A 22,680-nucleotide genomic window follows, 5' to 3' on the forward strand; every position below is an offset into this window, starting at 1 on the left:
ATCTAACCATAAGCCACATCAAAAAAATCCCACAGAGAAGGGTTTGTCTTCAATTACTTTTATTTCCTCCTTATTCTTTCTTTTAATGAAAAACAGCTCTACTGAATCCGTAACAGTAAATAAAATGGTAAAATAGTAGCTTTCCACCAGAATTTTAAGAACAAAAAGTTACCTGGTTATTCTGGAATCTCCATTCTGGTTTTAGCACATTTTTATCATCACAGTTCATGATGTAAGTATTATTATTTATCAGTTATTCATGATATAAGTATTATTATATACATAAAACTGTGTTTTATATGAATACTTATACATGTATATATATATACACACGCATTTGTACATAAATACATGTAAGTTGAAACTCTTCATCTTTTCCTACGCAAAAGATCTTCTGTTTATGCTGTAATGTAAGAGTTTAGCATTTCTAGAAATAATCAGATTTTTTAAATCATTGTGAAAGAAAGCTAAAATGTAACCAAAAATGCAGCACTTTTTACAAGCAGTCACATGGAAAAGACAAGGGGTAATGCATACAACTTACTCTTGAGGAGATTCTGATTGGGCACAAGAGCAAAATTTTTCATGATGAGAACAATAAACCATTGGAATACCCTTCTCAGGGAAGTGGTGGATTTCCCAGCACTGGACACTGTGACTGGACAGGGTGCTGGGCCATCTTGTCTAGACTGTGCTTTTGGTAAGAAAGTTTGGAGCAGGTGATTCTTGAGATCCCTTCCAACCTGGTATTCTATGACTCAGTGATTAGGAGAAAGTTCTTTACTGAAAAAGTGACTAAGCACTGAAACAAGATCCCCAGTGAAGTCATGGCCCCAAGCATGATGGTGTTCAAGAAGTGTTTGGACAAAACTCTTAGATATATGGTTTAACTTTGAGGTTGCCCCATGTGGAGGCAGGAGTTGGACTCTTATGATCCTTGAGTCCCTTCAAACTCTGAATAGTCTATGATTCTATGATTCACTATCAGGGGTTCTTGGAAAAACAGCAAACAAAAGCACATGCCAAATGGATTTTCCTCGTAAAAATAAACACAACACAGGTTTGATACACACAAAAAGCAGGAACTTGAATAATTCACAACATAAAATACACAAAAAGAAACATAATACACATAAGCCACAGACTCAACTAAGGGGAAAAAAATTAGTCCTATTCCTCATCACACCATCACACTGTGCCTTTAAATTGTCACTCACCAGTTTCAGAAACAAGCGCTTTACTACCAGTTTAAGGACCAGTTACTTTTCTGCATTGCCTTCAGATATAACATAATACTGTTCAGCTCACTCAAGCTATTCATTGGCCACAGGTAGGCAACTCCCTTCTTTGTTCTCTTGACATACTATAATCCTACTCTAATTGCAGTCTATATAAAAGGTGGACTCTCACAGCTATTACATAGGAAAATCTAAGAATATTTTCCACCAATTTGAAGAAAACACAGATGAAAAAATTCTACATGATTTTAAGGACTGAGATTAGCATTATTTTACATATATAAAATATAAATTTCTGTAGAATTAGGCAAACAACGTGACTAACGCTTTGGATTCAGGGTCCATTTACAAGGAAATGTGGTTTGATGCAAATAAAGAATAATAGAGAACATGCTAAAACAGAAGCATTTTCTCAGTGCTTAATCTCTTCTTCAGCTTCCTCCTCCTTATAATTGCACAGTACAACATACTTAAATAATATGAGGTATTATATACTTTTAGTATAAGGAGGTTATAATTTAGCAATACTACTATTCTGTTGAAATTTTATTTTTGCCTAAATAAAAGATCTCTACTTATGAAAACAACACTAAGCAAGCATACTACGTAATTATGAATCATGGGTCGCACATTTTAAACAGATTTACAAGAGTAGCAATGTTGGTTCTCTAAAAAAAAATAAAGCCAGAAAACTATAACATTAATTCTTTTAAAGCAAGATGAATAGACAATATAAGTACATTTACCCTTCCTTGGATAGTCCATCTCTTCATATGGACAAGTCTAAAGCACCTTGATCCCTCTGTCTCTTTTAATCACTTTTTCCTAGACAGAAAAATAGCAGAAGTAATGAACTGCAAAAAAAATTACAGATCTCAAATTAAACAACAGAGACCTATTTAAAATAAAAAAATTATCCATTTATCACTGCAAATATGACACTACTGTGCCAATATGAACCAAATTTCAAACCTTGTGGTCAATGAAGCATATAATAGATTGTCAGAAATACTGTCTGTAATATGAATCCACTGAAAAAAATGCTGAGATAATTCAAAAGTACCAAAATCAGCTGAAGACACCTCTAAAAAGCCTCCACCTTCCTTTCTCAATTCATAAATGGCCTTCTCCTATGTGACAGTTTGATAGAAGTAGTAAAAATAAGCTTCTGATTTCTACATTTGAAAATGTTGTGCATTACTGTACTAAGCTAAATCATTCTCATCTGGAAATTATTTACTCTGTAATAGAAACTAATAGCAAAATAGTAATCTTTCCCTCATACTGAAGCAATCTTCTTGGAAAATTCAGGAGGCTCACTGTTATGAAGCCCATGGTGTACTAACCATGATGTTGTATGAAGTAGAATATTACAACAGAAAATACAAATGAAGAGGCACACTGAAATTGATTTTTTGTGGCTGTAACTCAATCAAAACACAAGTTAAAAAAAAAGACTTTAAAACAAAATCATACTCGTTAAACTCCAGTCAAAAACAGTCATCCCTCAACACAGGTCTGAATTTTGGTCAGCATGAATTCTACTGTTCTGTGTTAAAGCTCATTATGGAAAAGGATGGCTGCATCAAGTTGCAATGATTCTCTTAGCAGCTTGGTTGATTGGGCTAGATTACTTCTGTAGGTCTACTTTCCAGGGCACCTGGACACAAACAGGTTAATGAAGTGTTGTGTCCCCCTCTTAGCTGACATTCTGGCCAAAATGGTTTTGGCTCTTCTGATACTGTTTCCTGGATGGGCTACTATTCTGTTCGTGACCATTCTTTTGTTAGTAAGTGAGGATGCTACACACCTAAAATAATCCAACCTTAAAATTAGAGCAATTATGTCAAGGAGGTAAAGGATAACAAATATCCCTTTATAGATTCCCTAATACCAACAATAATTAAAACCAAAGAGTATTCAGCAAGCTTTGAGTTTTTCCTTATCTTCATAGTTCAGTAAAAAATATCCCAAGGTAATCTGTTGATATACTAAATAAGGAGGAGGGAGGGGGGAAATGTATATTCTAACTATATTTTCCTCCATGAGATAAACAGAATGGAATATAAAAAAAAAAAAAAGAATCCTGTCTGGAATTATTTATAAATAAGCCAAAATTAATAAGGAATTAAAAAGCAGGTGCACTCATTGAAAAAGATCAGAATCATCTAAGAACACACAACTGCGGCTTCTTTCAAAATACTGACAGCCTCCAACACAGAGTTCCTGAATTTGTAAACAATATCTCACCTTTGTTTTGGCCAGTGGAGAAGAGTGGCTGGTGAGGGAAGCATTTGAACACACTGCAAAGAAATTGGACTCGCTGCCTTGGAATGACGGCAACAATTCAGGGTTAAACCAAGCCTGCTTTTTGATGCCAGCACATGGAGGGACGTATTATTTGCAGCTGGAATTCGGGAATGTCTGACTGCTGACAGAAAAAGAGCTGATGGCTGGGTAGAAGAAAGGGGAATAAAATATCTGTGCTTTCATTGTGCAGCTACTAGAAGGCACTCCAACACTTCAGGGGATTTTTTACCTTTTTTTTTAACTTCTTCTCCCTCAGTGCATTTAGCCCCTGTAATCACACAATACACAGAACACTTTGGTCCAAAAAATTTGCCAGATATGTAATCAGGAAAGGAGGAGTCTGGAGTTTTGTTTCCTTACTGATTCCAACTGGCAAAGATTGGAATCTTTTTGCAACATTTACAGTAATTCAGAGGTAGGATTGTATGACTAACCTTGATTTGAAAATCTGAGAGGCAAGCTAGAAATTAGTATCCCAGCACAGCTTTCAGCCCGTATTCAGAGGCAAACACATCCAATAGCTCTCAGCAGTAAGCCCCAGGACTGTAAATATAATGGCAATCTGAAATCTTCGTGAGTTTCCATTTAGTATTCTTACATCGTAAGTAGTAACACGGTATTTACCAGTGATTGATATCCAAGGAACATAATCTGTCTTACAGCAGGTTATTTATTTATACATGAAGAGTCCTGCAGCTGTGCCTAGAGACAGTGGATGCCCTGTGAAACGGAATGGATGCATATAAATGCCCTGTACTTGGTGTCAAGCTGTGACCTTTTATCTAAAATTCCTGAGGTGGTGCATCTTCACTCAATCCTATGGCAATGGCTTACTGATGTTAACAAAAGAGTGTGGTCAGGAACTCCTGTCTCCTCCTCCTAGTTCAGATTCCTTCATGGTTGGGATTCTTGTACATAAAAACAACCGGCAGTATTTTAAATGTATCTTCTCAGTTTGCCATATCTGCAAATAAATCAAGCAGTGAACTCAGGAACATCACACACAAGAGCAGGTTAAAAGTCAACTCTTACTCTTTTGCTTGAGCAAAAGACAAAGGCATATTTGCAATTTAGTGCAATGCTCATTATTTGTACGAAAGGAAAGTGAGGGAAGATAGTACATGGTATCTGTGGACAACAGCATTCAAAATTATCAGCTGCTTATAGGGCAATTGGGTCCATTCTCAATATTAAAAGTTTTTTTATTTAAATTTTATGACTTTCAGATTAAGAGATGATTCCTCAGTAAATTAATAAGCAAATTGCACTAGTGGCAAGGATTCATTATCAGTTTTCCATTTCTTTGATGAAAGCACCTAACATAGAATTCCCACACAACCCTACTCAACATATAAAAGGACAATATTCAAAGTTCAGAAATTTGCAGATCTAAAAGTCAGGCAAGTCTTTTGTTTCTGCATTACAGTTATTCCTGTGAGAATCACAATAATAATTTAAATAAATAAATAAATAGAAGGTTTTGTCTTGAAATACCTGAGACTTCAGAAACGTGCCAGTCTACCTGAACTCACATTAATATATTTGGCATCTGTGAAATTACCATCAAGCTCCTTCAAGGCATGCTGTTGTATGGAGTATCTTTATATGCACATCTTCAGGCAAGGACTTGATCTCTCTGTGATTGATAGAGGCACTTACCACAACGGAATCATAATCAAGACCCAGATCCTCTGGAGAAATAAGAACAAATAATAATGACAGTAATGCTTTAATCTCCTACTAAGCAAGAATCATCTCTGCTTTCTTGAACTGGACATTTTCTCCCCTATCATTTACATAAATAAAATGTTGAGGTTAACTGATATCACTATGACCACACTCTGGTCTTCTGCAGAATACCAGCCAGAACTAAACAACAGTGTGATGAAATAGCATACATATTAACAAGTCTGGGTTTTTTTCATATTTCATTTTTTCAGTTAAAGAACTTATCTGCAGAGCAGAGAGGAAAAGCTTGAAAAAGCAAAGGACAATTTTATCATTCCAAGAAATCAAGTACTCCAGCATTTCAGACCACAGTTGTATGTGCTTCCCGAAAAAGGATGCATCTGTAAATTCCAGGGGGACAAGGGACTATAAAAACCTGAAAAGATTTTTATGTTTGGAGGTATATGAAATATATTGTTTTGGGCCAGTAGGGAATGTCAGATAAAAAGCTAGTGCAAAAAGGCTGGGTAATGGGCTGGATTTAAAATAACAATCCTACCAAACACATGAGATTATTTGTTGCCCCACTCCTCCTCTGAGGTCCATAAAACATCCACATTCCCTGTTAACCCCTGCAAAATGTAGTTAAGACACAATGTTAGATGAAGATAAACTCCAGATCTTTCAAAATAAAAAACATAACAACTAAAATGATAAATACTATATGGCAAGGAATATACTTACGGTAAATAATTCTGTTGATGGAAAGTAATTTGTAATCTTATCTGTTGATTTTGGAAAAACATGTTTATTTAGAGCCTGCAATAAACAACCAAATGTTCTTTCATCAGAAAGTGAAAATCAACCAACTTAGTCAAGAATTATTCTAAGAACACTTAATAGCATCCAGGTTCAGTGACTGATTTTCTATTTTAAGCAGGAAGAGAGGTACAGCACAAACAATCTGGAGGATAAAAGTCTGACAGCAAAATCTCCACACATACCAAAGAAAATAACGTGCGTATGACAGCTACAACAGCAGCAATTTTCAGCTTCTTACTCTACTCATGCAATGCACTTTGCAGTCATCCCTCTTGCATAAATCTGTGCGTTAAAATTTTGTGTTCCAATGGATCGCTGGAATGTTCCATATCTGCAAATGAGCCAGATAATACAGAGTGTGAGAAGTGATTTGTGTTATCACTGACATCAGGAGTTTTGCAGCTGTAGTTATTAACAGATATTTTTTCACCCGCAGCATTGACTAAAATCAATCACTCTGATAACCAGGCATGGCATGAGCTGTCCGCCCTGTCATTTCAGTCTGATTAATCACACATACACAGACCTTTACCTTAAAGAAGCAATTGTTCACATTTAATCACAAAGATACATTCAAGCATACTATCACAGATTACTAAATTTAAGTGCAATTTATGTCTTATAGTTTGGCAAATATGTTTATGATAATATGGCTTTGGCATATAGATGTATTGTTTCATTCATTTTACAAACATTAAAATCTAAGCTAATGTGTTGTACTTTGAATCATTTATCACATCAGATTTGTAGCTTTTGAAGCTTCCATTATACACATATCCTCATCTGCAGATTTATCCTAATAACCCAGGTAGAGATAAGTTATTACGTCTTCTTCAGACTGTGCTTGCTTGATAGTAGACATCATCTTCATCATGGATGAAATGACTTTATTTTACCTAAACATCCTAAATTCTATTAACTGGCCCTTCTTTTGTTTCGGTTTTCCTTTTGACCTCGAAACAAAGCACAGTTCTTCCGTTAGGAGTTGTGCAAGAGTTATTCTTTCTCTTTTGGCTTTTGGGGTGGGTTTTTTGATTTTTGTTTTTCTTTTTCTTTTTAAAAGGAAAGACATCTAAGAGAGTTCTTACACAAACACAATACTCTGCAACTAAAAGCAGATCACTCTGATGAAAGCACACTGCTATGCTAAAAAAATATTGAATTTGAGATCTGTCAAACCAGTAACATATTTGACTCTGTGAGAAACATCCTACATTCCAAACACACTTCTTGATTAGGCCTAAGCACACAAAAATATTCAAGTGTCCTGGGGTCCACCACTCTTCAGCAAATCACATGGGCATATGTTTCAGTTCAGAAGCCAACGACATATAAGAATATGCTGAAAATTGAGCATAAGCCTGAAAGTTGTGCTGATAGAATTGCACAAAACCGCAATTTTTGGCTCCGTTGCTAAAGAGAAGTTGTATGTAGGAGACAGGTTATTATTTGTTATGCATATTAAGTAAGTGACTCCTTAAGCTTTTAGTTGCTTCCAAAGTATTCATTCACAATTGGGTATATTTTCTGAAGGGCCAGACCCATATGCTAAGAATTATTTTTTATTTACTGTTTCTATACTAGATAATACTTATGCTATAAAATACATACTTTTTCAAAGACTGTTGCACCTCGATCTATATATTTATTGCCTGATTAACATTTTTATATTTTACTTTTAAAGAAATGTATTTTTAAATAATTTAAAAAATATTTTATTTAAATATGGGAAAAAACCTATTAGTTAAAAATAGGTTATAAAGTGGATATAAAGTGGACCTTTCTTTCATTTGTAGCCCAGTGTGCAGGAAGCTCCCATCAACAGGTTTCTGCTCTGACTGCTCCCATCTGTGCTCTCAGGAAATGACAGGTTGGATAGGCTGACAAGCAACTAAACTCTTGAAAGAGGGGAGAAAGCATTCTTCTGCCAAAGAATTTTGAAAAGAAAAGCCAAAGTGTTGGAGACATCCAGAGAGTTGTTTATGTTTAAATAAATGGCAGAAACACAGATTCATGATCAGAATGCAAGTAATTACTCAAAACTGCACAGTGCATTTATTTCCTCAGTCCTGAACTGGTATACTGAAAGATATTGCTTTTTCTACCACATCATGTATGTACATTATAAAGCTTCCAGAGGTTCAATAGTCATTCTGTAATGTAATCAACAGGAACCAGTCAGAACGTAACAGGGGTGTAATCACCACTAGAAAATTTAATAAAAGTGCCCCTTAAAATAGACAATGTTGACTTTTCAAAACATTCCTACTCATAATATCCTAGAGTATTTTTCAGAGCAAGAACAACTGTTAATATTATTGTGTCCACCCAGTTTAGCAAAACACTCTTGCCTTTGGTCTTGATTTTGCAATGAACCTTCATCAAATAGAAAACAGGTAACAAAGAACTACACAGCAATCCATACTTTATGGAGAGTGTTTTACAGGGATACGCTACAGTAAGTGATCTTATAATTTTTCTTAGGCTCTGAAAAAATATTAAAGCAAGGATTTTTGTACATATAGTCATATACAAATTGGAAATCTAGAAAAATGCAACAGCAGATCAGAACATTAGTCCATCTCCATAGCTGTTACCATCAAGCAATGCACAAAATACCTGTCATTAATCAATGGGGATAGAATCTCACAAGTCACAGGTTGTGTCCACACAATTGTCTTCGATAGCTATTCATTATCCAGTTCTCTGTTGATTTTCCAGTCTCTTTTTAAATCAGTTTGTACTTCAGACCTTCCAAAAAAAGTAGAGAGATGCATTCTGCAGTTTAAATTCTGTGGTTCAGAGGGAAAAAAAAAAAAAGCTTTCTTTTTTTTTTCCCTTGTCTAAACCTACCAGGTCATAAGTCCCCACTTATCCCCTCTGCAGCAATCATCTTTGTATCCACCTCTACCAGAGCACTTCCCCCATATATACCTCTTCTGTGCTTAAAAGCTCCAGTATGTTCTGTCTGCCCTTTTATAGAAAGTCATCTATGTACACTACACTGTCTTTGTTTTTTTTCTGAAGACTATTTGGTAAAGAACTGGACAAATAAATAGTTCAAAATCCAGAGTAAATTACAACTCTACTTCCTTCTTCAGAAGCTGAAGAACTGTTAACTATGTCCTACTATACCACATTTTATTAATTCAATTTCTTATATCACAGCAGCCTTCTGGAAGAACTCTTTAAAACATTTGGAATTTATCATCTCACCTTCCTGTTTTACTGAATAATGTTTTATTAATAAAAAAGGTTAACAATGACTACTGAAATCATCTATTTGGGGATAAGAAATTTCAGTCTTTTTTGATTTTGCCTTTTAAAAATGCTTTTCATGCTCAGATTTTTCTGTATTTTCTCCAACATTTTTTAATGTTGATACAATATTGCACTGAGCATTTCAAAAGCAATTCCTATCACTGACTTAGAAAGGCATACTAATGCTTTTCATTTCTTTATTCCCATTCCTTACGTCTTCTGCTCTAAGACATTTCAACCTGTAATTAGAAAACTGACCTGCTCTGACTAATGTCAAAAAGAAAACAACACAGAATACAGGACAGGATAGGTTTCCTACTCCTGAAGAGTAAACATGAGTGGCTAATTCTTCTCACCACACACATAAAAAGTAATTTTTGAATGTAGTAATGCATTTTTAGCCCCTTGAAAAGAAGTAGTTGCTTTTACAATACAAATTTAGTTTAAAGACTTGACTATCACAAGATATCACAAAAGCCATGAATTTCACCAATCCTTTTCTCCCCAGATCCTCATGAGTATCCTTCAAGAGAGGAACAAGGTAGTTATCCATTAACTGTGTAGGAAGAATTTCTCTCAACAGACATACTACTTCATTGTCATATACTCTTACAAATGTGCCCAATGTCAAATTTTTACCTTATCTGTAACTGTTATATTTATTTTTAACTCATTTCCTAAATGGAAATACATTTAGGAAACAAGGAAAGCTGAATTTATGAGAACTGAATATGATATATTAATATGGTGTAAGTAATTAATTGAGGAATATTAAATAGAATCTATTGCTACCATCCTACTCCAATCCAATGCAGCTCACAGACAGAACATGCATTTCTTAGAGTGTAAAGTGCTTTTTCCTATTTAGCATATATCAGGAAGTCAACATTGTAGCCATCTTCTAAAAAAAAAATCCTTGGAGTGGGGGGGAGAGGCCTAATTTTTTTTTTTCAAATATACTGATTTTCTCTAGAGTCTGTTAAAGACTTGTCAGAAGAAAAACAATAAAGAAAGATGGTGCTCTGAATTATGTCATCATGCCCTCATGTGCCAAGTCCCCAAGCAGAAAGACATCAGAAAGGAAGGTTCTTACTGATTTAATACAATGACTAGGTGGAGAAAAAAAATAGAACAGAAAAAGATTCTCAGAATCTGTAATCAATACTAATATTAGGGGGGAAAGGGTAAAGGACCACATCCAAATCAGTATTATAAAATAAGGTCACTAAGATACTTTTGGTGTATATTGTATCATTAATTGATGCAAATATACATTAAAAAAATCCTTCTAATAATGTAGTAAAAATTACTCTAAAAACTGCATGGTATGTTCTAACTGCTTTCAACTGTCAAGGAAGGTGTTCATGATGAGATATGTGTGAAAGCATGTATAAACTTTTTATTTTTTCTTTCTTTGTAATATATTTGTAATTATGACATTACCTAAATTCAGCTTCAATAACGTAACCAAAATCAAGGTATTGGCATACAATATATTGCTATATATCAAGAGCTGAGCAGGCCTTTCCTTTTAGTTATATAGCAGTGATATGGTCATAATTGACATTTTTGTCACGTCATTGTGTTAAGTCCCAGTTTGTGCTGCATAAATGCACAGAAATTCAGCTGCATTTCACTGCTCTCTTTACGTTACCTGCCATTTTACTTTCTGCTCTCTTCCTCCCTGTTTCTTCCTTCCAGGCTTTTATCACATGTGAGAATTCAGTGTTTATTCTTCTGCTTGTTGATAGGAGAAAAAAACCAAACTATAGTGTCTGCACACTACATGGTCCTGAACAAAAATCAGCAAAACTGCAATCAACATCCAGATAAGGTCCTCTAATTTCATTCTGAATATAAAGCACAATTTAAATCACAACACTGCTAATGCCGAAGTTAAAAAGAAACAACACACATCCCTCAAAAAAACCCTCAAACCCAAAAAAGCCCAGAACGTTTTATGAAATGACAGAATGAGATATGATTTATGCTGTACGCCTAATTCTAATTTTTCTAGAATAGATTTAAGATAGGACACATCAACTATATTAATATTCAAATCTATCCCTTTAAGTATCACGCAGTCACTAATCAGAGCTGAAGGGGACTGAGCTTTTCTCACAGTATTCATTCTCATTTTAAAATGACTTAATTCTGAGCTATTTTGTATTCAAAACACTTTTCTTTATCTGGCACGTAACACCTACAGTTCAAGTAGTTAAACAAACAGCACCTAATTTGATATTCTACAAAATTAATTTCAATAGAGCAATTGATGAAGAACAAAGGGTTTAGTATTTTATAGGTATTTCTAAAGCTTGTCCCTCCAGAATTAAATCTTCACAGCAGTCACTTCATAAACAAGATTCAGGGTTTTTCGAGGCATTACTTACATATGCGGTAGAATATATTTCACAATACACTCTGTTGTGCTGTGGACATATAAGCATATCTTAAAGGAACTAAACCAAGTTGTTGAAAAGCAAAGATTTCATTAGAGAATTATAGAGCAATTGTGATACACAAAACCAAATGGAGTTCCCATCCCCACAACATTCATACACTAGTTCTATTTAGTGGCAATGTTTGCTTCACAGAGTTATCACCTCTCATCCATCTGAAACTAACAGCTAAGCTTTTGCTTTTATAACAGGTCCATTGAAGCTGTATCTACTGGTTTTTCAAATTACCACCATTTACTGATTTCCTGTATTTCAGTCTTTCTTCTTTTTTTTTTTTTCATTTCTGATAATAAGCTTCAGCTCACCTTGTCACACTTGAATTGCCCAAGATAACCCTTGCTTTCCCAGGACGACATCGGTTACGAACCAGAATTATCAGAATGCAAAGGGAGATTTTTTCCAAGTCCCATTCAAAAATCTGGACTAGTAGGATTTTTGCTTTTGAATGTAGAAATTTAAAGCACCTACAAAGACAGACAGTACTTACTGTAGTAACATGGAAAACCCCAGTATTAATATTCTAGTTATTTCTAGCATTTGAAAAACCATTATTTAGTCTTTTTTGTACACTGGGCCCAGCTTGAAGACACATCTTCCCATCAGCTTCAGACAGCTTTGTACAGAGCTCCCAGGAGTGGTGCAAGGTCCTCCCTCTTTCTCAGCCACAGCAGCACTCTGAAAATGTGGTTGCACATCTGTGGAAGAGAGCTCTTATTCGTCAGCATTTGTGTTAGTCACTCAAGTGACTCAGTAATGCCCTAATGTATTCAAAACAGCATGAGGGCACAGAATAAGAGAAGCCTGGGCTTGGCGCTACCAGAGAACAGAGCCTCTGAGGATGGCCATGACAGCAGTTCAGAACAAACCTTTCCCCACTCCAGCAGTGTCTAAGCAAAATTCTTCTACCCATCCAGTTCAGAAAAAGGAGCATAAACTCACAAACTGAGCTAGGAGACTGAGGGAAGTATGTTTACAGGCAATTTATGCATACAACACTTACACTAAGGTCACTAATAGATCCTTGGAGCAGGTATCAATGCACACAGAAGCAGAAGGGCCAGCTTGTCTCTGAACTACATTTTCAGACACATTAAAATCTAATTGAATATATCAGTCTCACCACTCCATATTTATTTCTGATTCCACTTATACAAAAAGATGAGTCTTTTTGGCAGGAGTTTCTCCCTCTCTGCTTTTCCACATTGTTTATCAAATCACAACAGGCTTCACTACTGCAGAAGGAAATCGGTAGTGAGCTCCTTCCAAATCTGAACAAGACAAACAGACCCTTCTAGAACTTCCTAATTTCTCAGTATGATCTACAGTATTGGCATTTTTATATCAGTCTCTGACATCTTCTCTCTTGAAACCCACACATTTCACCCACTTTCTCTCCCTTTTTGCCACGTGTACTTGGCCGGAGAGCACAGCATTCCGTAAAGCTCTTTACATTGTAGGAGGGCAGCAGCAAGCACAGAACATATGGCAGAAGTTAAATGAAACTTGAATAAATCTTTTGTCTCTGAGCTTTTAGAAGAAGAAAGAATTCAGACGAGAGGAAAACAGCGGTATGAATAAAAGCACTTATTGCTTTTTGAGCACGTCTTCTACCACATTTCCACCTTAGAGTAATCCAGCCATTATACTTCTACTTTTCACTGAAGTTACATAAGCCTCACACTCCTGTTCCCGGATCAAAGATGTGGGCCTGCATGGATACACTGGCTGTACTCACCTTGTCCTATGAATTTGGACACTGGTAACTCTCCCTTCAAAACCCTGCTATCAGCACTATGCAAAGCCTTTCATACAGCAACGGCAATAAATTGGTTTAGGAGCTATAAACCACTTGAAGGAGAAAGAGACTTTCCTAACAGCCCATACTGATACCCATCTTCAGTATATTCCTGTGATTCCACCAACAAAAACAGGCCAAATTTTCCATCAAAACCTTGTTTCTTCCACAGGGAAGTCCTCTCTTTTGTTGAGGAAACCCTGCTTTGTTGAGAAACAGTCTTCAACCTTCAGTTCCTCATGTAAGAAGTGTCTCCCTTTGAGTTCCTTTTCCCATGTTATTTTTTTCCCTTATAGATTGTATATTAAATCGTCAGCTCAGTCACAGAGAAGCAACTTTGTATACAGATGTTAACAGCAAAATCACTCCAATGGCAGTGTCCCTTCCATATGCATACCAGTGCTCATAAAAATTGCTGGAGCTATCTTATATATTTTCCACAAAAACTGGGAAAAGATACACATCATCTAATACAATGATAGAAAAAAAAAAATCCTCCAAAAAACATCTCTTAACCTATTTTATGATTTGACTGCTCTGTTATTGATGCTGCTTTATACTTACCATCAGGGTGGTCAAACCCTGTCTGTGCCACTGGTCTGGTGCCAGGTACCTCTACAAGCCACACACAGAGGCACATAACTGCAACCTCCCCTCAGCTGTGTGCTGCACTGAGTAACAGGGATCAGTGCCCAAACATGGGTTAAGAGGATTGACAAGCATCTGACAGCTGTTAGATTTCTCAAAGTTTAGGTGACAATGCCTCCCACCCACCTTCCTCACCTGTGTGAGACCAGAGCAGAGAAGTGAGGCTGGTTGGTTAGACCACATTGACAAGATAAATGCATGCCCTTGAAAAAGCCCCAATCCTACCGACGTCAAAAACCAATGGATTGGGTCCCCTGTCAGACACAGAGAGCAGACATCTGCTTCACTACAAATGCAAAGAGGAATTCATTAAGTCAAGCATAGTCTTATTCCAAACTAAACACTATTAACATTTGAAGTGCTTAAAATTTTTACTAATGTAAATTCCCTTCAAATTCCCTTGATTTCCTGTGTTAAATAATGATAAATTTCCAAATCATGAATTTTATTATTTCTTGTTCTTTTATTGTTAAATTTTGTTGAGGCTTCTTGATACTTTCCCTGTGCTGCTTCCCCCTCCCCACTCTATGCATTTCTCCCCCCTGCTGTGTGCATCTGCTGTGTCTCTCTCTCACTTGCTCTCTCCCCGCTGTGTACATCAACTATTTCTCCCCACCACTCCTATATGCATGTTTGCAATCTATCTCTCTCCCCCTCCTGCTGAGTGTATTCACTGCCTCTCCCCCTCCCCCAGTACGTGCATCCATCCTGTATCTTCCTCTGCCACTGCAGTGCACACAAGCCTTTTTTCAGCAACTCCTACTGGCATTCATGCACACCTTCCTCTGCCTGCCTTCCCTCATGCCCTCTCCTCTTTTTTCATCCCTCTCTTTGAGCATCCCTTATCCCTGCTCATCTTTATACTTTTCTCCCTTCCATCTCTTTGATATTCTGGTTTCTTCGCTCTCCTTATCTGCATCACCCTTCTCTCGGTCTCCTCTTTGTACCATTTCTCTCCACTTCTCTCTGATCTGTTCTCACAAATTGATTCTACAGGAAAAATGTTCTGCTCTTGCTTGTGTGCAAGCTTGCATTGCAAGCCATTCAGCACTGTGTCAAATCTAATGGTAGTCAGCTTTATTTGCAAAAGAATTCTTGTTTCCTACCATCAGGTACACAGGGTAAAGTCTCCCAAAACACTTTCCTGTCCTTTTTTCCTCATATTACTGCACTACAGGGTTCACTTGCACGTAAAGATTAAGTTAAGATATGCCTGTGCATACCTGCCAGGTTCTTACTGGCAAAAGAAAAGGATCTATTATGACACTGAGCCTAACTGCAGTTAAGGTCATGACAAACTAAACGTGCATTATTTGGTACAAAACAGCTGGACAGAAACAAATTCAGATGCATCATATGATTTTCATTTCTCTTTCCAACTGATGTATAATAGTGCCTTATTTAATGATCAGCTAATTGACTCAACTCTTTTCCTCTTCATCAGCAAATTTCATCAACTTTCTCTTACTTTCAGTGTCCAAGTAAGTCACTTGAGGAAAAACTTAAGACTGATCACAAAACTCATCCTTAAGGAACTCCAGTAGTGACACCTACACAGCTCTGTACTTTCTCACTCAGCACTGTCATTTAGCTAATCACTTATATTACTTACTTATACAGATATATATATTACTTATACAGATCCCCAGTTTTCCAGTTTTGACTATTAATATTCAGATATCCAGTACAGACAGATGATGTCAACCACACCTCCTTGATCTAGAAAGACATTAATTTTAGCAAAGATATCCTTTCCACCTGGCACAATGTACCATTAGAAAACCCCGGTAGCATTTATACCACTTTGCATTATTTTCAAGCCTTTTCTGTAAAATGCCTCCTATTGGCTTGCTAAGGCTTTGTTTAGATTTTTCTTTTTGGAACATACATAATAGACTTGCTATATGCCCAAATAGCCTTATGCCTACTTATTTTATTGGTCTTACAATAACATGCTCTTCAATAACATGTTCTACAATAACTAGTTCTTTTACAAAGTCCAGGATGAAAATTCTGAAGTGTTTGGGGAAAAAAGCAGGTAATTTTCACTTTGGTTCTGCTGACTTCTACTTACATGTCTAGCCTGCTGACTTCTACTTATTTAAATGGAAGCCTAGTCTAGTCACATTTCTTTCATCACTTTTGTTCATCATGGCCACCTCTGCAGTTACCTGGTTTTTTTGTGATTACAGTCCTAGGCAGTTTGCTAACTGTCCTAGACCTCCTCCAGAGCATCTTCTTCTTCCACTCTCTGGGAGCCAGGCACAAGCTCTGAGGAGCACCCAGGCACAAGTAAGGTTACTGGGGCTCCTGAACAGTCTGCCCATTCAATCTCCTGTTGAAGCATTACAGAGTTATTTCACAGGCAAGGTGTTCTTGGTTATGTTACTCCCACATATCTGTAGTATGTCAAACCCAGAAGCACTACCCAAACACTACCAGAGTCTTTAGAGAAGGAGTATATTCATGTTACTGGCACCCACATATATTCCCCCACCTGAGTCTTGCTCAGGTTTTCTAGATCATCAGCTACTTTAAAACAGATTGGAACTACAAAGCTCTCACCTGTCAGTTCTAACCCTGAACTTGGCTAGATAGTTTCTGCTTCGATTTTTGTCAAAGTCTTCTATAATTGTGGTACTTTACCAGACCAATTGGAAGTACTTCCACAGCTCCTGACAAATTACATTGAACTGTATGTGAGTTGGCAAGACAGTAAAATATTCCCTGATATTAAATTCTATTTGCTTTTCTTCCATCACAGAGGGCACGGATAATCTCCTTCTTTTCTTTTAAATGAGGCAGAACTTCATATTCAAATGCATAAACACACCTGCTTAACATTTTGTTGTAAATAAGTAAATTTAGTTTTAAGAATGCATGATCAATGTCATTGTAGCAAGAGAAAATTTTGGCAGTTGCACAGAAAAAAAGGGATGAACAATTCAGTGCTTCATATATGACCTGGGATTGAGAAACAGGCTCAGCTGATGAATACTTCTGTGAACGCGATCAACACAAAAATGAATAACATTGCCACTGACATTTTTATCACACAGTTTGAGTGTTGACACTCCAAAGAAATAATAAGAATGGTCCAAAAGATCAAAGTTCCTGTCTCGGGCTTTCTGCACTTTCAGGGAGATTATGGTACATCAATTCATACCTGGTTCAATATTTGGAAATGTTCTTTTTCTTTCTTTATCCAAAGAACTTTAAGATTCATCTACATGACACTGTGCTAATGAATAGATTCTACAGAGAATGACAAAATAGGCAGGTCCATACCTATAAATAAAAGCTTAAAAGGAAAACTAGGATATTTCTAATGAAAAGCACCTTAAAAAGATGAAAGAAGAGTGAAAAATATTATGTATATTCTTTTCCACATAAAAATACCTGCAATATTTTTGTTGCCTTACTAAAGTTAAAAATTCCATTTGTATTTCAAAGAATAAGTCACCACCATATCCCAACTAGAATAAAAGTAATTTTACATTGGTCATCTAGAAACAGGTCAAACCAGTTTGAATTTCCTGCTTCTTTTGCCAAACAAACGTTCTTCATTTGAGAATAAATTTCCATGCCCTGACGGAATAAGCAGCTCACAGGAGAGTGATCTGACAAAAATGACTGAGGCTCAGGATATGAATGTAAAACTGATTGCTTGACCTGCTCTGTAACACAGCTTGTATCATGCATATGCACCTGAGAAGCTATAATTATTTGCACATCTTCTGCCTGAATGACTGCCATCCTATCTGTAATAACTTTACCAGCTAAACCACCATCTGTTTCACAGGCTTTCTAATGTTTATATCTCCCTTCTCTGTCCTAGAAAAAGAACAAAATTGTTTTCCTGTACTGTATGAGAAGAAGTATACCTTCACTCAGCTGGGAAGCTGAGCTAACATATCTTAACTATCTCTATCAAACGAAGACACAGATTTTAGCATTCAGATGAAACTAAATGAAACCCATCATCTACTTCCCCTAAAGAAACAAGATAGAGCTAGGAACCCGTTACATATTTTTCTTCCTCCTTCCATCCCATCTGGTAAAGTTTCTTAAACAATTATGTAACAGGTGATAATGGATGTACAAAAACCAGAACCCTGACATGTACCAATAGAAACGATACAGCATTTACGAGGACCCCAAGTAGGTCCTAGGTCAATATAAACAGAGGAAATTTGGATGTTCCTAGGTAAGTTATAAGCTTTGGAAACTATAGGATCTTCACAGAATTATTAACTTCCATACTGCTATTCAATTCTTCATTATTAAAAAAAAAATTAAAAAAAAATACAGCAAACCAAACACCCCTCCCAAACCAAATCAAACACCAAACAAAACCAAAACCAAAAAATCTAAAATCCAACAAAGCCACATTGACCAAGCCTTGCCTGCAAAACTCAGTGAAACAGGAAACATGCCCTCACCATCAGGAAAGTCTGTAATCACATTTCTTACATTTTTACTGCACAATTATAAACGCATACAATGCTGGCATCTGCTACAGGTAGCTCAGAGACTTACAGAAGTCTGGCAGGAGGAGGATCTAAGGGAACCTTTGCAAAAGATGTATCAATATGGATTTGCAAGAAGAATTCTGGAACAGTCAGCTCCCAGGACCCTGGATTAAAAAGTCAGAGTAGAGATCATAGCGACTATATATAAAGTCTTTCACACTGGACAAGATTAGGATTAATCAGTTTGTCTCTCTTTATGCCTCTCCTGGGCATAGTCAGAATCTTTTGGGTTTTGTTAATGCTGAAAATAGTGTTACTCAATTAAAATAACAAAAGCTCATTAGAAATAAACGACTTACAAAAGGAGCTTCTGTTATACTTCTGTGTGCTTCTCTGTTATTCAATTTTACTGACACAAAGAAAAATTACTTTTGTTTGTCATAGTTGTTTGTCATAGCCTGCTCCCTTCCCTCTCCATGACAAGCAGTTCAGAGAGCTAGCAGTATGGTGCCATCCATCAGGAAGCACAGAGGCAAAACAATTGTGAAATCATTTTCCCAATGCACATACCCCTCTTTCCCTCCCTCTCACATACAGGCCTCTTTTGTTGGAGAGATTTAGTTTGTTGGGAACTGCACCCATATCCAGGGTGGATAAAATTTTCAAGTAAAGCAACAACTGAGCAATAAGCCTTTCTTATCTGCACCAGAGTTCTACCCTCTTGAAACTGATAAAGAGCCTTCAAGGTATTTAGTTGTCAACCTACTTTAGGCTTGACATTCATTGCTGCAATACTGAACTATGCTGGCAGAAAAGCCAACAGCCCAGGAAAGCCTTCCCTGACCCCAAGCAACACAGGGCAAAATCGCAGAACATCATGGCAATCTCAAGAAGGAGCCCTGGGAGCTCACATGGTCCTTCTCTTGCCCCAATGCATGCTTACCTACACCTGAAGTTGCAAAAGGTACCCGCACTAAAGGGAGGAAATAAGTAGTTCAGAAGAGATTTTGACCAAAATGACTGAGAAAAGAAAATCTACTCAATAAATTAAAAGAAAAATCTAACTGAAAATGAAGAGGGAAATTACTACAGTTCTGAAGTTTCTCGACCTATTGCCATAAGATAACAGGAGTTGTTATGCTACTTAAAAAAAATCACAGAGCATTCTCAGTGGAGAGTCCCCTGGGACTCTGAAACCAAAGCAAGGCTCCCACACTAGTATTCTAGGATCAAAAGCAGGGCTCTGCAACCTTTGAGATGTTAACCTCTCTTTTTATTTTCAACTTCTTTTTTAATTGCAAGACCAGCAGCAGGGATAGTATCTTGTGCATACAGACTTTTATCCTCTCCAAAGAATAGAATTTCCAAACATTCAAGAGGAAGCTGGAAGCTGGCAATGCTTTTCATCTGCCTGGAAAGAATTTACATACAAAGTCAGCATCTTCTTGCTGTTAAAGCAAGCAACAGCTGAAAAACTCAGCTACATGAAGCAACTCTGCTCATCTTCCTTCTAGTCACCTTCAAAAGTCACCTAAGATTTTGAAGAACAGGGCACTGAAAGGAATGTTCAGTGTCTTTTAAAGTGTCCAGGAATGAATGAGCTGCCAGACTCATCAATTTTTAGAAACCAAGGTGACAGAACTATCAAAGACCTAGAGAAGTAACCACTGTGTTTCCTTGCCTGACCCCCTGTGATGATGTGCAGAGGAATGAAGGAGCCACAGGCCTTATTACAGGGAAAGCACACTTTGTTCTTGTAGCTTCCAAAACAAAGTAGAATGATCTTTTCCAATGCCACGGAAGCAATTCTATCACCAGTGTCATTTTTTCTGATGTCTGAGCTGCCTCCTTCAGAAAGATTTCTCTGCCTAAACACAAGTAGCTGGTAAAAAGACAGAATACGGGTAGCTGAGCTTTGATCCACAAATCAAACAGCAATTCTTGTTAAAGGAAAGATGCACAATGAAAATAATAGTGATGGTCTGCATATGCTCATGTTTATTTGCTGTTGGATGCAAGTCCAAATAGGGAGGCAGCTAAGCACACCATCCATCTTGCAATGATAAGAAGCTCACTGCTTGGAAGGAGACGATGTGATGAACAGACACTTTGAAAACCTGACTCTCTGAAATCTGGATACCACATGCCCTGAATGATTATTCCAGCTCGTTTTCACAGTCTCATAGGACAAAGTCTGTCTGAAACCTGCTCTGCCATTCCCACTGCCCTTCCACCCACTCCCTCACGGTAGTCTTGGCCTTCTTTCTCCTCTTTTGTTTCGAGGGTTTTCTCCCCTCCTTCTTTTGTTTCTCAGACATAAAAAGAGGGAAAGAAAGATGATGGTTGACCTGAGGAAAGATCAATCTAGTCACTGAGAGAAAAGAGGCCTGAAGTGGTCATCAGTAGATGACGCAAACAGGATGATCTATAGTGTTAACTGCCCTGACTACCTGTACTGCAACAAAAGAACTGTTTAAAAATAATTATTCCGAAAGAGTGAAATTAAAATATGACATCCAAGCACAAATATGTAGGGAATTATACAAGTACAAGTTATCTGATAGCAAATTCACCAGCTTTACCTATTTAAAAACAATTTGAGCTCCTTAATAAACCTTCTACTTTATATGAAAATTTTAGAAAATGTGGATCAATTCTTATACCAGTCACATCCAGCTACAATACCAAAATAATATAATGATGAATCTATTATCAGAATGGTGGTAAGCTTTTGCTTTAAATGTGTGCTATAGAAAGCCTAATTTAAGCTAGTTTAAATTTGAAACAAGAAACAGGTGGTTGTGGAATTAGTGTTGACACGTTTTGCTTCCTAAGATAGTAAACTAAACATAACAACCAGAAGGAAATTAAAAAAAAAATTTTTTTAATACGAAAAGATTTTATAAAATAGACATGTAATATAAAGACAAGAATAGTTATAGTTACAAGTGCAACATAAAAATCTGATACAGCAAAGAAAATGAAAGCTAAGATTTCAGCTGTCATTTTAATTAAAGTATTTTACCTCTTAACAGACATATCAGTGGCATAAAAGAACTTGAACTGCATTCTGTTCTCAATTGCCTGTCATAACCTGTCAGTTCACAGTGAGATAAAATGAAATGGTATGCATAAATGCTGAAACAATAGACCATTTATTAATCAGTCTGCTTTTTGAACACTTTTCTATTGATGTATTAGGAAATTAATTTTGTTTTACATACAGAAGCATGTATAAAGTCAATAGCAAATACTATAAGAGCAAAAGCATTTAGTGCTTTCATATACGGTATAAACTGCTGCTGCAATTAAGGTAGCAGATCTACAGAGAAACAACAGTAAAACAGTGCCAGGCATTAAAAATACTAGGAAAAAAACTATTACAGATGGCATAAGATCCAAAACATTGAACTCTAATTTTCTCTCTTGTATATACCTCACCATCTTAACCCTATAATGTAAATCACAACTTCCTAAATAATATTACACATATACTATGCCTACTCCTCTTCACCTACACCTAGATTTGTACAGGTACAGCTCTGTCTATATTGACAATTATAGGTCATGTTCATTTGCTAGTGTTTTTTGTATACTTATGTTACTTTGTTTTTGTTCATTAGGAGGTTCATTTTACTTTTTTGAGGAAGTGGCAGAACTTTGAAGAAAGCATTGGAAGCATGAGAGCTGTTATGCAGAGTAAGATGGCATTTCACTGTGCATGTGCCCAGTTGCATCTGTCCCTTACCCCTGTACTGACAGGACAACCACCTACTTCTCCCTTGGGTTTATTTGACTTGCTATAGAAGTTCCCTTCCAGCTACCTGTTGAGACAATCTGTGGAGGTCACACGGTAAAATGGGAGGCAATGAACTGATTTATGTGCTTACTTGCTTAGTTTCTTAAAGATCAGTCACCTTTACAGGATGCTGGGCTATTTTTGGCCTTCCAAACTAGAAGTAAGGCATGACCATAGGCAACATTGAAGCCAAGGATCTCATCGA

General features: G+C 36.7%; 1 long non-coding RNA gene across 2 annotated transcripts in view; it reads right to left on the reverse strand.

Moving 5' to 3' along the window:
- Window positions 1-298: 298 nt before the first annotated feature.
- The window catches only part of LOC113959642, a 138,064-nt gene continuing 115,682 nt past the window's right edge, over window positions 299-22,680 (reverse strand). Inside the window, exons 3-7 of one of the 2 annotated variants that reach the window (XR_003531888.1) lie at window positions 10,954-11,036; window positions 4,383-6,369; window positions 4,173-4,268; window positions 1,985-2,063; window positions 299-403 (exon numbers count right to left, since the gene is read on the reverse strand). This is a non-coding gene — a long non-coding RNA (uncharacterized LOC113959642). Of the gene's footprint in view, window positions 404-1,984; window positions 2,064-3,982; window positions 4,269-4,382; window positions 6,370-10,953; window positions 11,040-22,680 lie in introns of both variants that reach the window. The other variant, XR_003531889.1, reaches the window with a different exon arrangement.

This window comes from Corapipo altera, unplaced genomic scaffold, assembly GCF_003945725.1.
Source record: "Corapipo altera isolate COAL_440 unplaced genomic scaffold, ASM394572v1 1, whole genome shotgun sequence".
Lineage (NCBI taxonomy): Eukaryota > Metazoa > Chordata > Aves > Passeriformes > Pipridae > Corapipo > Corapipo altera.